At 31.4% G+C, this 14,034-nt stretch overlaps 2 long non-coding RNA genes across 2 annotated transcripts; one reads left to right on the top strand and one right to left on the bottom strand.

Moving 5' to 3' along the window:
- Positions 1-8,789: 8,789 nt before the first annotated feature.
- Positions 8,790-10,306, bottom strand: LOC138906554 (uncharacterized). The gene is made up of 2 exons (XR_011413998.1): positions 9,998-10,306; positions 8,790-9,203 (listed from the first exon to the last, which is right to left on the bottom strand). It is a non-coding gene; the product is annotated as an uncharacterized lncRNA (long non-coding RNA).
- Positions 10,307-11,829: 1,523 nt separating this feature from the next.
- LOC104115404 (uncharacterized) lies at positions 11,830-14,034 on the top strand. The gene is made up of 2 exons (XR_690597.4): positions 11,830-11,910; positions 13,311-14,034. It is a non-coding gene; the product is annotated as an uncharacterized lncRNA (long non-coding RNA).

Raw genomic sequence — 14,034 nt, 5'->3', positions numbered from 1 at the left:
TTCTTTGTATACCAAAATATTATTTATTCCCAAAATTATATTTATTATTGTTATATTTTAGAACTTGCTTAAACATGCTATATCAAAAAAAATCCTTTTTTGATCAATAATTAATAATTATATTATTTGTATATCACGATGTATAACATAATAATACTGTGTATATCAAAAAAATTTATTAAAGTTTTATTTTCCTTTTTTGTATAACACATTTCAGATTGAAAACTCAAGTTCAAAACGACCTCACATGTGTATCCCCTATTGTAACCCGTGTATATCTCTATGTACATCAGTGATATCTCATGTATATTATGTGTGTCTGTGTATATCCATAAAAATTTGTGTTATATATACGATATACAATATGATATACATGGACGTCCATAAAAAAAAATTGTGTTGTATACACGATATACAAGTGATATACACAGACATCCTCTAAAACTTGTGTGTGATATACACTGATGTATACGATATACAACGTGATATACACATGTCGCAGTTGGATTTTTAGGTTTAATTTTTTACTTGAAACCAGTCCAAATCACTTCTAATCTTGCTCAAATTTTGTATATAGCCTTGTTTAGGCATTTTCAACCAATTTCAATCACACCCACTCATTCAATCCAAACAAAAAAAGGAAGAGAGAAGAAAAACGAAGTTGAAATATATTTTTTCTCTCTTAGTTTTTGCTAATCTTGCTCAAATTTTATATATAGCCTCGTTTAGGTATTTTCAACTAATTTCAACCACACCCACTCATTCAATCCAACCAAAAAAAGAAGAAAGAAGAAAAATAAAGTTGAAATATATTTTTTCTCTCTTAGTTTTTGCTTCTGATTTTCTCTGATGTGAGATCAACCTTACCTTTTCATCCCACTGATATTTTTCACATAATTTGTAATCATTTTTGCTAAACTATGAGAGAAAAGAGAAGAGATAGAATAAGAAATACAATGATAGAAAATGGGTGGGAAGCCAAAATAAGCGTGTAGTTTTTTTTTAGAGAGAATATAAAAGAGAGTAATTTTTTTAAGATTTGGCTATATATAATGCCAATTGTTTGGGGATATCTTTGCCAAACCTAATATAAGGCTAAAATATTGCCAATTTTTGTTATGTGTTGTTATAGGATGCCAATTATTCTTTGTATATTACCCACCCTAAATAAAGATTACTTACAAATTATATACAATCTATTATTAGTGCCTTGAATTAGGGGATTTAGTTACATCATTTTCCTTTTTTCTCTCCTCTCCTCTTTCCAAACTGCCGCATCTCTCATCAATTTTTCTTTCTTTCTTCATCTTTATCTCTCACCGTTTTTTTCTCTTAATAAGATAAGCCTAAAATTTGTATTCTGCCAATCAACCTATTAAAGTAACCTCCAGGTCGTAGGAATTGAAGATTCGAACGCTAATCTATCATAAAGCCTTGAATTTAAATTTGGGTTTTCAAAAATCATTATTTGTTTGGATTGGGTATTGTTGCAAAAAATTAAAAATATTGTTTGGAGTTTATATCTTAATTTTGAGGGTGCTTGGTGAAGATTATACTTGGTTCTAGCTGAATTTCAGATTGAAACTCGAAGAAGGAGAAGAAGAAGACATGACATACAATATACTTACGAATTTGTAGTAAAGTTGTAGTAAAATTATAGGTAAATTATATTATGTTGTAGTAAAATTGTAGGTAAATTGTATTCTGTTGTAGTTATATATTTTTTTATTTGAATATTGTATGAAAATTAAAAAATAGTTGTATGATGATAAAATCTAGTTGCCTCCCCATGTATAATTTGAGAACTGGTGATATTTGACATATCAACACCGCTTGGCATTTAACTCTAATATTCACACAATTAAGCATCATGGAATTCTTCTTTAGCAAATATCTTTTAACAAATAATATTTATCTGATTATGCTATTAGCTTAACACAATTGATTTCCTTAAACATGCATTACTTTTCGTAACGCGGAGGAAATCAAAACTACATCATAAGCACTGAAAGCCTGCAAGTCTATCACGTAACCAACTTGAAAATAGGGCTCCTTATTACTTAGACAAATGGCAATACTCAGTACAAGTACTAAGAATTGGCACAAAGACATTTTGAACTTATCGACATTTTTGACAATTATAGTCACAAGTTATTTGGTCAAATTACATAATCAAATTTTACCCTAAATGAAATTATAGTCAATTGCGACTTGGAATGTAATATTGAATTAGTCACATTGCATTTGATTTTGTAATATTGAATTACAACTACCTATACATTATACACTTATTTACAATCAATCTACAATTTATCTACAACTTTTATACATTATTTCTACCCAATTAAATACAACTACAATATCATACAACTTAAATATAATTATTATACAAATTTTATACAATATGTCTTTTGTATATTTTATATCTGATTTGTATATATTTTGTGCGTGGTGCGTGTTTCATCCTCTCTGAAATTCCAATCAAAACTTACTCTCTTAATAATATTTTGATACATATTACCAACTTTATGTAAAAAGATAGTATTGATAACTTAAATACAAATTTTATACAACAATTCATACATAATATAACTATTTTTTAACTTTTATACAATATTCAAATAAAAATATATATAACTACAACAGAATATAATTTACCTACAACTTTACTACAATTTCGTAAGTATATTGCATGTCATGTCTTTTTCTTCTTCTTTTTCGAGTTTCAATCTAAAATTCAGCCAAAATCAAGTCTAATCTTTACCAGAATACCCTAAAATTGAGATATAAGCTCCAAACAATGTTCCCAATTGTTTGCAATAACACCCAATCCAAATAAATAATGATTTTTTGAAAACCCAAATTCAATTTTAAAGCTTCAAAACTTTTTAATGGTTGTCAATGGTGGAAACTATATACATCAAGAAATCCATTGATGAATTACTACAATATCTTCGTCTTGAATTTAGTAATTCTTTTCAATGTTTGTAATCCGCACTTTTGAGTTGCAATATTTGTTCTATGAACTCTAAATTTTATAATAACCACTTAAGTGTGAAAGTTCCACTGCTAGAAATCATATTCTTTTATTAATATCACACTACTGGAAAGAAAGCTAGTTGATGGGTACACCGAAAAAAACAGAGAGAGACAAGAAGAGAGAGAGTGGACAAGTATAAAGAATAAGGAAATAACTGATATTCCTTATTCAATTCCTAATATAAAGGGATACTCATTTAAAACTTATTTGTATATAATTGGTAAATTGTATATGACCATGTAATTAAATTGAAATTTGAGCATAGAGGGTAATAAGGTTTCAAATAATATATAGAAACGTAAAAATTCCTACAATATTTAAAACTTATTTACTAAAATTGTCCAAGTTTTGTATATTACCCTAAACAAGTTTTTCTTATAATTTATATACAATCCATTATTAGTGCCTTAAATTAGGGGATTCTTTTCTTGAAAAATGGTGTAACTGAAGGGAACGAAGTTCAAATTATCTTTCCATCTAAATAAGACTCGTTCCAGTTGTGTGTTACTTATTTTAAGCCATAATTAACGCAACTCTTCCCTCTATTTGCCATAATTACCTATTATAAGAAATGAATACGGTATGGTACAACAACATACAAAATAAAAACAAATTTTATACAAACTTAATATAAAATTTGATATATCTACGACTACATACATACTAAAAATAATTTTCAAACAACTAATTATACATTATACAAATTATCTACAACTTTCATACATCATTCTTACCCAATTAAATACAAACTACAACATCATACAACTTAAAAATAATTTTTATACAAATTTTATACAATATGTCTGTCACGACCCAAAATCCAACTAGTCGTGATGGCACATAATCTCACCCGCTAGGTAAGCCAAATAACAACAATCCGATTCAATTAATATTTAACTAACTCTAATACGCTTTCCAATGACTGGTAATACAAATCATGAGTTTCTAAGATTAGAATTTACAAAACTAATGTGAAATAAAAATACGTCATCTGTCTGAAATATACACGAACATATTAAAAACTCTAAAGCTACGATGAACAAGAGGCAGCAATGACTGAAATGCAGGTACATCTTCAGATCCAGCTCCCGCCGTACACAGCTACATCACCATCAGAAATCTGTACACAAGGTGCAGAAGTGCAGTATGAGTACAACCAACCCCATGTACGTACTCAATAAGTAACAAATTTAACCTTAGGTTGAAAGTAATGACGAGCTGGGATAAGGGTCAGGGTCCAACTCCAATAACCAGCAATGATTCATAGCAATATGATAAAGATGGTACAAGAAATAGCTCAATAATAACATGCTCAGCTCGTATACAATTCTGAAAAATAAATATTTTCTTTTCAAGTATAACAGTAAAAACCCAAATCTTTTACCGAAATTACCAAAATATGAATACGTTTGTAAAACTGTGATTTTTCCAAAACTTTCAACAGGTAAATGTTTCATTTTCAAATAGCATGTGGAAAGTACATCTCTATGACTATATGTCAATGCGTATATGAAGTCATGAATGACGCAATGTCATAAAACATGAGGAAAATGCATCTTTATGCCTATATGACAAATGTGCATGTCGAATGCAATACAACTCAGTGATAAAACCATATGCATAATCTCAGAGTATCAATTGACTCAATCCTCCCAGTCACTAGTCCTCACAGTCACTCAATTCTTCCAATCGCTCGGCACTCACACTCAGTAGGTACTTGCGCTCACTGGGGGTGTGTACAGACTCCGGAGGGGCTCCTTCAGCCCAAGCGCTATAAACTGCACGAGCAACTCACGTGCTGCACGGACAACTCACATGCTATAGTATAAATATCTGGATCCGCACAGACAACTCACGTGCTATAGTACAAATATCTGGATCCACAAGGACAACTCACGTGCCATAGTATCAATAACTTCACAATCAGGCCCTCGGTCTCACTTAGTCATCAATCTCTCCAGCCTCTCGGGTCCACAATGCCATGAAACTAGCCCAACAATGATGATATGATGTGTCAATATATAGCAACAGAGACTGAGATATGAAATGAAATGAATGAACATGACTCAGTATGAATTGCAATGTAAGCAAACAACTCAACAACAGTAATGACCTCAGTGGGTCCCAACAGAATAAGCATGTAGCCTAGACATGATTTCTAACATGGATCACAGCTCAATTACTCTAGCACGTAGAGATTTCATAGATACAAATAAGATTAGGTAGCTACACAGTACCAGAGAAATAACTGAGTCACAATCCACACGGTGCACGTCCACACGTCTGTCACCTAGCATGTGCGTCACCTCGACACATAACGCGTATAGTCAGGGTTCATACTCCAAGTTTAGAAGTGTTACTTACCTCGAACAAGCCGAGTCCAATATCGAGTAAGCTAAACAATGCTCCAGAAATTCCATTATGCGCGTATAAACTTTCAAATGGCTCGAATCTAGTCACAATTAATTCGATTCAGTCAACACAAATTATAAGAATTAATTCCATATGAAAATACTAATTTTCCCACAAAAGCTGAAATTACACTCAAAAATTGCCAGTGGGGCCCACGTCTCGGAATCCAACAAAACTCACAAAATCCGACAACCCATTCAACCACGAATCCAACCATACCAAAATTACTCAAATTCGACCACAACTCGGCCTTCAAATTCTCAATTAAAGTCTATAAAATTTTCTATCATTTTAAACCCAAAGCACTAATTTAATGATGAAAATAACAATATATTTATGTAATTTAACCAAAACTGAGTTAGAATCACTTACCCCAATCCATATGGCGAAAATCGCCTCAAAAATCGTTTCAATCCGAGCTCCATAGTTTCAAATATGTTAAAATGGCTGAAACTTTGAAATACAGCTTATGTACAGGCATTTACTCTTCGCGATCGCAAAGCACAAAATTTTCCAGCCCAAAATTTCCCCTTCGCGATCGCGGAAAACCAATCGCGATAGCGAAGAACAAACTCCCCAACTCTTCCAGATAGCCTCTAGTATAATGCTTATAACGTTTTGTACAAAACTCCAAATAACAAATGATTTAATTTTTTGAAAACTAGACATAAAGGGCTACAACTTTCATTTTTGGATCATCTCCAAATTCCTAATAGATTGCGAGATATAAGCTTCAAAAATCGGATAAGTGCAATAGAGATTTTGTTCTACGTGATCGCGAAAGAGCTTCCGCGATCGCCATTCACAAGGCCCCAAACTGCTGCTTGCTCTTCGCGAACGCGACCAAATGTTCGCGATCGCGATGCACACCTCTGTAGACAAAAATCAGCAATTAAAAATGGTCTGAAACCACCTCGAAACTCACCCGAGCCCCTCGGGACCCCGTCTGAATATACCAACAAATCCCAAAATATATTACGGACCTATTCGAGGCCTCAAATCACATATAACAACATAGAAACGATGAATCACACCGTAATTCAAATTTAATAAAACTAAAAAATTTTAACTTCTATATTCGATGCCGAAACTTATCAAATCAAGTCTGATTGACTTCAAATTTTACACACAAGTCATAAATGACATAACATACATATTCTAATTTTTAGAATCGGATTCCGACCCCAATATCAAAAAGTGAACTTCCCGGTCAAACTTCCAAACTTAAACTTCATATTTTCGCCATTTCAAGCCTAATTTAACTATGGGTTTCCAAATAATTTTTCGGATACACTCCTAAGTCCAAAATCACCATACGGAGCTATTGCAGTCATCAAAATTCTATTCCAGGGTCGTTTACACATAAATCAACATCCGGTCAACTATTTCAACTTAAGCTTTAAATCTTGAAACTAAGTGTTCCAATTCATTGTGAAACCTCTCTGATGAGTCACAAAATTATAATTGAACACAAGATAAGCAGTAAATGGGGGAACGGGGCTGTAATACTCAAAACGACCGGACGGGTCGTTACAATGTCATTTGTATGTATTTTGTATATAATTTATATATATTTTGTATATGGTGTGTTCTTCTGCTTCTTCTTCAAATTTCAATATGAAAATCCAGCCAAATCAAATCTAATCTTCACCAAATACCCTCAAAATTAAGATATAAACTCCATAGAATATTTCCAATCGTTTGCAATAACACCCAATCCAAACAAACAATATTTTTTGAAAGTCCGAATTCAAATTCAAACTTCGAAACTTTTTAATGACTGTCAATGGTGGAGAGTCAAACACCTTCAAAATTTATTGATTGACAATTTCAATTCGAACAATACAACCAAATAATTAATATACATCTATTGCTAACCCGCCATCGAAACACCAACAAGAAAAAGGGAAGTCCGGAAAAGCTCCAAACTCCAGCCATGGCAAAATTCAAATCGATAAAAAATTAATCCCTTTTTTCGCCATTGTTAGAGAAAATTATGTGCTTTGGAAGAAAAAAATATTGTAGAAATCGGTGTAAAAATAGGGTTGATTTCAAAGAGAGAAAGAAGAAAATCCTTTAGAAAGATCGGGGTTTGTGTGGATAATTAAGGAATTGTGAGGATTTTTAGGGATTTACTAAATTAAAAGGCTACAATCAAGGGATACTCGTTTAAAACTAATTTGTATATAATTGATAAATTATATATGACCATGTAATTAAGTTAAAACTTGATTGGGAAAGGTAATTAAGTTTCATATGTAGTATAGGGAGGTAAAAATCTCTTTTGAGAAACCACTATTGTTTAGTGGCTATTAACTTGGGATATTTATACAAATAGCCGACCATATTCATTGTTTACTTTTTCTAACCATATACATAGTTTATACGTTGATTATACATAATTATACATATATAATATATAAATTATGCATATATAATACCTCAATCGGTTATTTTTAGTTTAAGCGATTGAGTGGGCTGTTATTTGGGTTAATTCTTCTATTAACTTCCTATAGCTACCATATACATAATTACTCCTCATAGTTTCTATTCAATTATTACGGTAGTGTATTCGCTATATTCATGTTGTTGTGTGAGGAATTTTCAGAAACCACTATTGTTTAGTGGCTATTAACTTCCTATAGCTGCCATATACATAATTACATCCCATATCTACTATTTAGTTGTTACGGTAGTGTATTTGTTGTATTCGCGCTGCTGTATTCATGAATATAGCAGCAAAAAGCGTCTAAAAATCAGGGCAGTCCAGTTGTACGTGCATGTATTCACATGCATTCGCACCATGTATTCATGAATACAATAACGACAATCACCTTAAAAATAGGTATGTCCAGCTGTCTAGTAACGGAAATAATATTAATTAGCGTGATACACTCCTAATATAACTCAACAAAATCAATTCTAACATGCCTCATTATCAACCAAATTAATTAGAATGATTTTTCAGTTATATTTAGCTTTTGTATTTAGTGTGTTTCAATATATATTTTTTTACTGTTGCATTCATTAGATTCAATGTTTGTATTTATTGTATTCACTATTTTATATTTAGAGTATTCAAATGTATTTGTGTTAACAATATTTTAGTTATTCCTAATACATGTTACTACTGTTGTATTCAACATATTTCATTGGTTGTATTCACTGTATTTCTATTTGTATTCAATGTATTTTACTGTATTTTATTATATTATAAAATTAAATGTATTCACTGTTTATATTCTGTTCTATTTTAATATTTGTATTCAGTGTATTTCAATATTTATATCTTGTATTCATGCATACTGTATGTACAATATGCATGAATACATGTGTATTCAATTATTAAAAAAATACAGACCTTCAAAATATATAAATACAAGCAAAAAAAATATATTTATACAAAAATACGATGTATTTGAGTGAATTTGTAGAAAATATATTGTATTTTGTATCATTGTATGTGACTAACTAGCAAAAAAGAGAAGAAAGTTCGTCGGAGATGGCGTTTTCCGACTAAGAAGAGAAGAAAGTTCGTCGGATCCGTATAACAAATTTATGATAAGAGTTCATCACATTGCTCCTTTCCGTTCGAAAAATTCACTCTTTTTTGTTTCCTGGCTGCCTTCTACTCTATTCTAATGTCTTATCGGCCATCAATACTAGGGCATGTATCTTGAGTTTGTTTCGAAGAGAGAGAGATTCTAATGTCTCGTCGACCATCAATACTAGGGCGTGTATCTTGAGTTGCCTGAAGAGAGAGAAGGAAGAAAAAATATGAGAGATAATAATGTGTTAATTGAAAAAAGAGAGAGAAAAAACATAAATAGCGTATTTTATGCATCAATGGTAGTATATACCATAAATACCTATTTTCTACAAAATATAAAAGGTAGCTATAGAAAATAATATTTTAAAATAATTTTAGTTTATAATAAATAAAGTATATACCTTTGTTATAAGAGGTAACATTTCCTACATTTAATAAGGGGTTTTTCCATATATATATATATATAAAATGAATAATATCTATCCGTTTAATTAGGTTTTCTTATGCACAAAAAGTAACAAAAGTTATTTATAATTAATATATATATATATATATATATATATATATATACACACACACACACACACACACACACACACACACACACACACACACACATAAGTTAAGACCGAATCGCTTCAATGGAACTACAGGATAATATTTTATTGAGACACCAGCCCTGTCAAGCCACAGTCATGTCAAGCAAACGTTAAACCACGATCCTCCTCATGACTCTCTCAACGCCCACCTGGCTAATATGAGTCTTAAGAACTACCAGTTATGTTGTCATAACCAAGGTTTACTGCCTGAACTGTTAGACTGTCTGGGCTCTACAGTCTCAAACCTCAAAACCACTGGGTGACACAGTATAAGACTAGCAACGAAACATGTTTTAAGAATAGACTAGTATATATAAGTTCAACACAATACTTATTTAGCCTATCATTTAGGCTAAATGAATATCTTAATTATGAGAAACTAAAATTAAATAGTACCTGAGACTGCTGAGGTTGTGGCCAAGTGACCTTTTCTGATTTTATTTCCAATAAAAACTGAATACAAAGATGTTTTTACAGAGAGAGAGAGAGTTCCTAAAATCTGACTGAAGAAAAGCCTGACTCTAACTATGAATTTCAGATCCTTATATAATGGATCTCTAACAAAAACGGACAAAACAAAATAGTAAAATGACCGACAAAATAATTACATTATGGCCTACAAGATAAAAAGGAAAAAGTAATAAAAACAAACAACTTTTAAAAAGTTGATTCTTCTTTATCAGAAGGTCCCAACGCTTTATTAAAGTCTTTTATTTTCATTACCCTAATAATTATGAGAGATGGGGTCTTGTGCCACTGAACTTTTCCTTTGCCTTTATTGTTTTATGGTGTAGAAGATTCTTCTACTCCTTCCGTCATTTTGGTCAGAAATTCTTCAATTTCTTCTAAATTAACATATTCATATTGGCTTCCTTGGGCTTCTCCTGCCATACAAGTTTCTTCATTTGTGGTATTACCTATTGATGCTATTGACACGTCATCTCGCATTTCAACTTCAAAATTTCTTATTAGATCTTTCTTTATTTCTTCAAAATAAGAAGCAATAATTTCCTTTTTAGAAACATCTCATTTTTTCATTTAAAGATTTTTAGTAGCCTCAAATGAATGGGGAATGAGTACATTAAAGGAGAGAAAATATACTGATCTAGAACAGAAAGTCTCGGTGAAGTTCAATTACTGGGATTATAGTGAAAGTTTTAATAAAATTTTATTATATGAGAACCCTAATAGGAAATACTCTTAGTTCATAAAATTATATTCCAATTTGTTTGAACAACAGATACCAAATTGGTTCTGTAAAATATCATATGGTCCATCTTTAGAAATACTTTCGCCAATTTTTAAGAGTTTATATACTCAGTAGGTGGATATATCTCCCAAAATTATTGCTTTACAAAAAGATAATATCTTTTTCGATGGCATAGCTACATTGTACTTCTTTATAGAATTCTCTATTCCATAGATTATGAAATGGGATGTAGAAGTAAATCAAACCATAGAGGGATTCCCATGTTTAAACAGAGTTTTTTATACAAAATTCTGGAATAAATTACTTCAATGAGACCAGCAAGGAAAAATTTATGGTCAAGAAATTATTGAGAATATCCAGAAAAAAATTGAAGCTTATAGCAAATAGGAAATGACAAATGTCAAAGTGGAAGAATTAAGTCCATTTCAGCAGCTTACTAGAAAGCTTCAAATGAAAAAAAAAGAAGATGTTTCTAAGGAGGAAATTATTGCTTCTTATTTTGAAGAAATAAAGAAAGATCTAATAAGGAATTTTGAAGTTGAAATGCCAGATGACGTGTCAATGGCATCAATAGGTAATACTACAGATGAAGAAACCTATATGGCAGGAGAAGCCCAAGGAAGCCAACATGAACAGATTAGTTTAGAAGAAATTAAAGAATTTCTGACCAAAATAAAGGAAGGAGTAGAAGAATCTTCTACACCACAAAACAATAAAGGCAAAGAAAAGTTCAGTAACACATGACCCCATCTCTCAGAATTATTGGGATAATGGAAATAAAAGACTTCAATAAAGCGGTGGGACCTTCTAATAAAGAAGAATCAACTCTTTGAAAGTTGTTTGTTTTTATTACTTTTTCCTTTTTATCTTATCGGCCATAATGTAATTATTTTGTCGGCCATTTTACTATTTTATTTTGTCCGTTTTTGTTAGAGATCCATTATATAAGGATATGAAATTCATAGTTAGAGGCAGGCTTTCTTCAGCCAGATTTTAGGAATTCTCTCTCTCTCTCTCTGTGTAAAAACATCTTTGTATTCAGTTTTTATTGGAAATAAAATTAGAAAAAGTTACTTGGCCACAACTTCGGCAGTCTCAGGTACTATTTAATTTTTGTTTCTCATAATTAAGATATTCATTTAGCCTAAATGATAGGCTAATTTTTATATATATATAAAACAGAATTCGATCAAAAGCTACAATTTACATACGGCTTATATACAACTTACATATAATTTTTTGTTGTACAAAATTCGTCGAAAAATAATAATTTACATATAACTTTTTGTGTGTGTGTGTATATATATATATATATATATATATATATATATTGTATATAATTAAATTAATTATATATATTTTGTATGTCATTCATGTCCCTGATATACAATATATATATACAATTTATTTATGTCTTCTTCTTCAAGTTTCAATCTAAAATTTCAACCAAAACCAACACGAATCTTTAGAAAACTCCCTCAAAATCAAGATATAAACTTCAAAGAATATTCTCAATTGTTTCAAATAACGCCCAATCACACAGATAACAATTTTGTAAAACTCAACTTTTAAATTTAAAGCTTTAAAATTTTTTATGGTTGTAAATGGAACTTTTACCGTAGTTTATACATAGTTGAGATGTACAGATCTCTCTGTTGCGTTTTTTCTTTAAAGGGTGTGAATGGAAAATGGAAGAGGCACCTTTTGGATTGCACCTCTTCGTATCACCATTCTTTTGTCTATAAATTTAGAGGCTTGGACTCATTTTTAAGATATGGAAAATCTGAAATCTTCTCTCATCTTTTCTACATTGTTGCATTATTTTTTAAATAAATATAAGTGTCAAGTGTGATTTGCTCCGTTTGTTGAGTTCGTTGAAGTTCTGTGATTTGTAGTGCCGCTATCACAGAATAGTTATTCCGTTCTATCCTGGGAGGAATTAATCCATAACCTTGGGCAACAGTGAGGGAATTCAATTTCTTAAGGACACACTGTGAATTCAGTGGGCTCGAAATTATTTTACAATTTATTTATCGAACTAACGTTTGTTTGCTTATCTGATTTTCTGATTTTGAACACAAGATTACCAACAATCTTAAGGAATTTAATAGAATTACAGGAGTATATCTGATGATCGACAGAGGTAAAGGCAATGTTTGGAGTTCTCAGATACTCTACGGAGTTTAAATGGTTGCCTTTATTGGTATTTAATTTTGTCTAAGCCTTTATATAGCAACGACGATACCGTATGAATTACGAGGGAAATTCTTAAATCTTCTCCAACTATTCCCTGGGAAAGAAAAGGAATGTTTGTGAGTCACCGATTTCACCGGTTTCTCATACGGATCCGCGGCGGTTCCACCCGAAAATATCTTTTCATTTGTTGGACAGAAATTACGTACCATGAAGTCACAAAGACTATTTCTAAAGGAAATTATAATTGTGTGTCGTGTTTGACGAAATTCTATAGATTTCATCTGATTCATATTCTTCGTGCAGAGGATATGAGAATTATATCGGAATACAACAAAGAAAGCAGTGACAATATTGTTGCATCTTTTGGTAGCGTGAACAGTCACCACATTCACAATATCTGATGGGTTATTGCCTGTAAAGAAATTTTAGCAAACAAGATGGCAAGTTGAAATAGCCATTCTAATTTAGCATGAAGAAGCCGACATTTTTGAAATCTAATCGTGGCATTCAGTTGGTTGATGACATGATTTGACCCCAAGTCAAAGGTATAGTGGCTGTCATTGATGTTTTTTGAAAGATTGATACGAAAAACATGGTTAATAAAACCAATATCCACAGAACTTCAATCAATTTTTCGTGGACTTCAACAGAAATTAGTTGGCATGGTGTGGAATAAATGGGAGGTTTGAAAAACCTTTGCCCATTGCAAACAGTTACGTGGATTTTCAACAATTTTCAGCCAGTATTTTATTTCACCCAGTGATACAACAATTCACGCATTATCAATATTTGCGAAAGCACAGTAAAAAGCAAAATGGATGAAATTTTAATTCTCCGGTCATTACATAAGTACACATTTAATGGCCAAAGGAACGGTTGGCTTGGGAAATTCATCACTGAATTAGTTTATGGTAAAGATTGTTACTCGTGGTGGCATTATACGTTGGCCTCAAAATCGGGTTCTACTTTCTTTACTCAATTTTATAAATTTCCTACCCTTCTAATTTATAAAATTTAATTTTGCAAA

The sequence above is a fragment of the Nicotiana tomentosiformis genome, chromosome 2 (assembly GCF_000390325.3).
Source record: "Nicotiana tomentosiformis chromosome 2, ASM39032v3, whole genome shotgun sequence".
Classification (NCBI taxonomy): Eukaryota; Viridiplantae; Streptophyta; class Magnoliopsida; order Solanales; family Solanaceae; genus Nicotiana; species Nicotiana tomentosiformis.
This window is presented reverse-complemented; position numbering and strand designations above follow the sequence as displayed.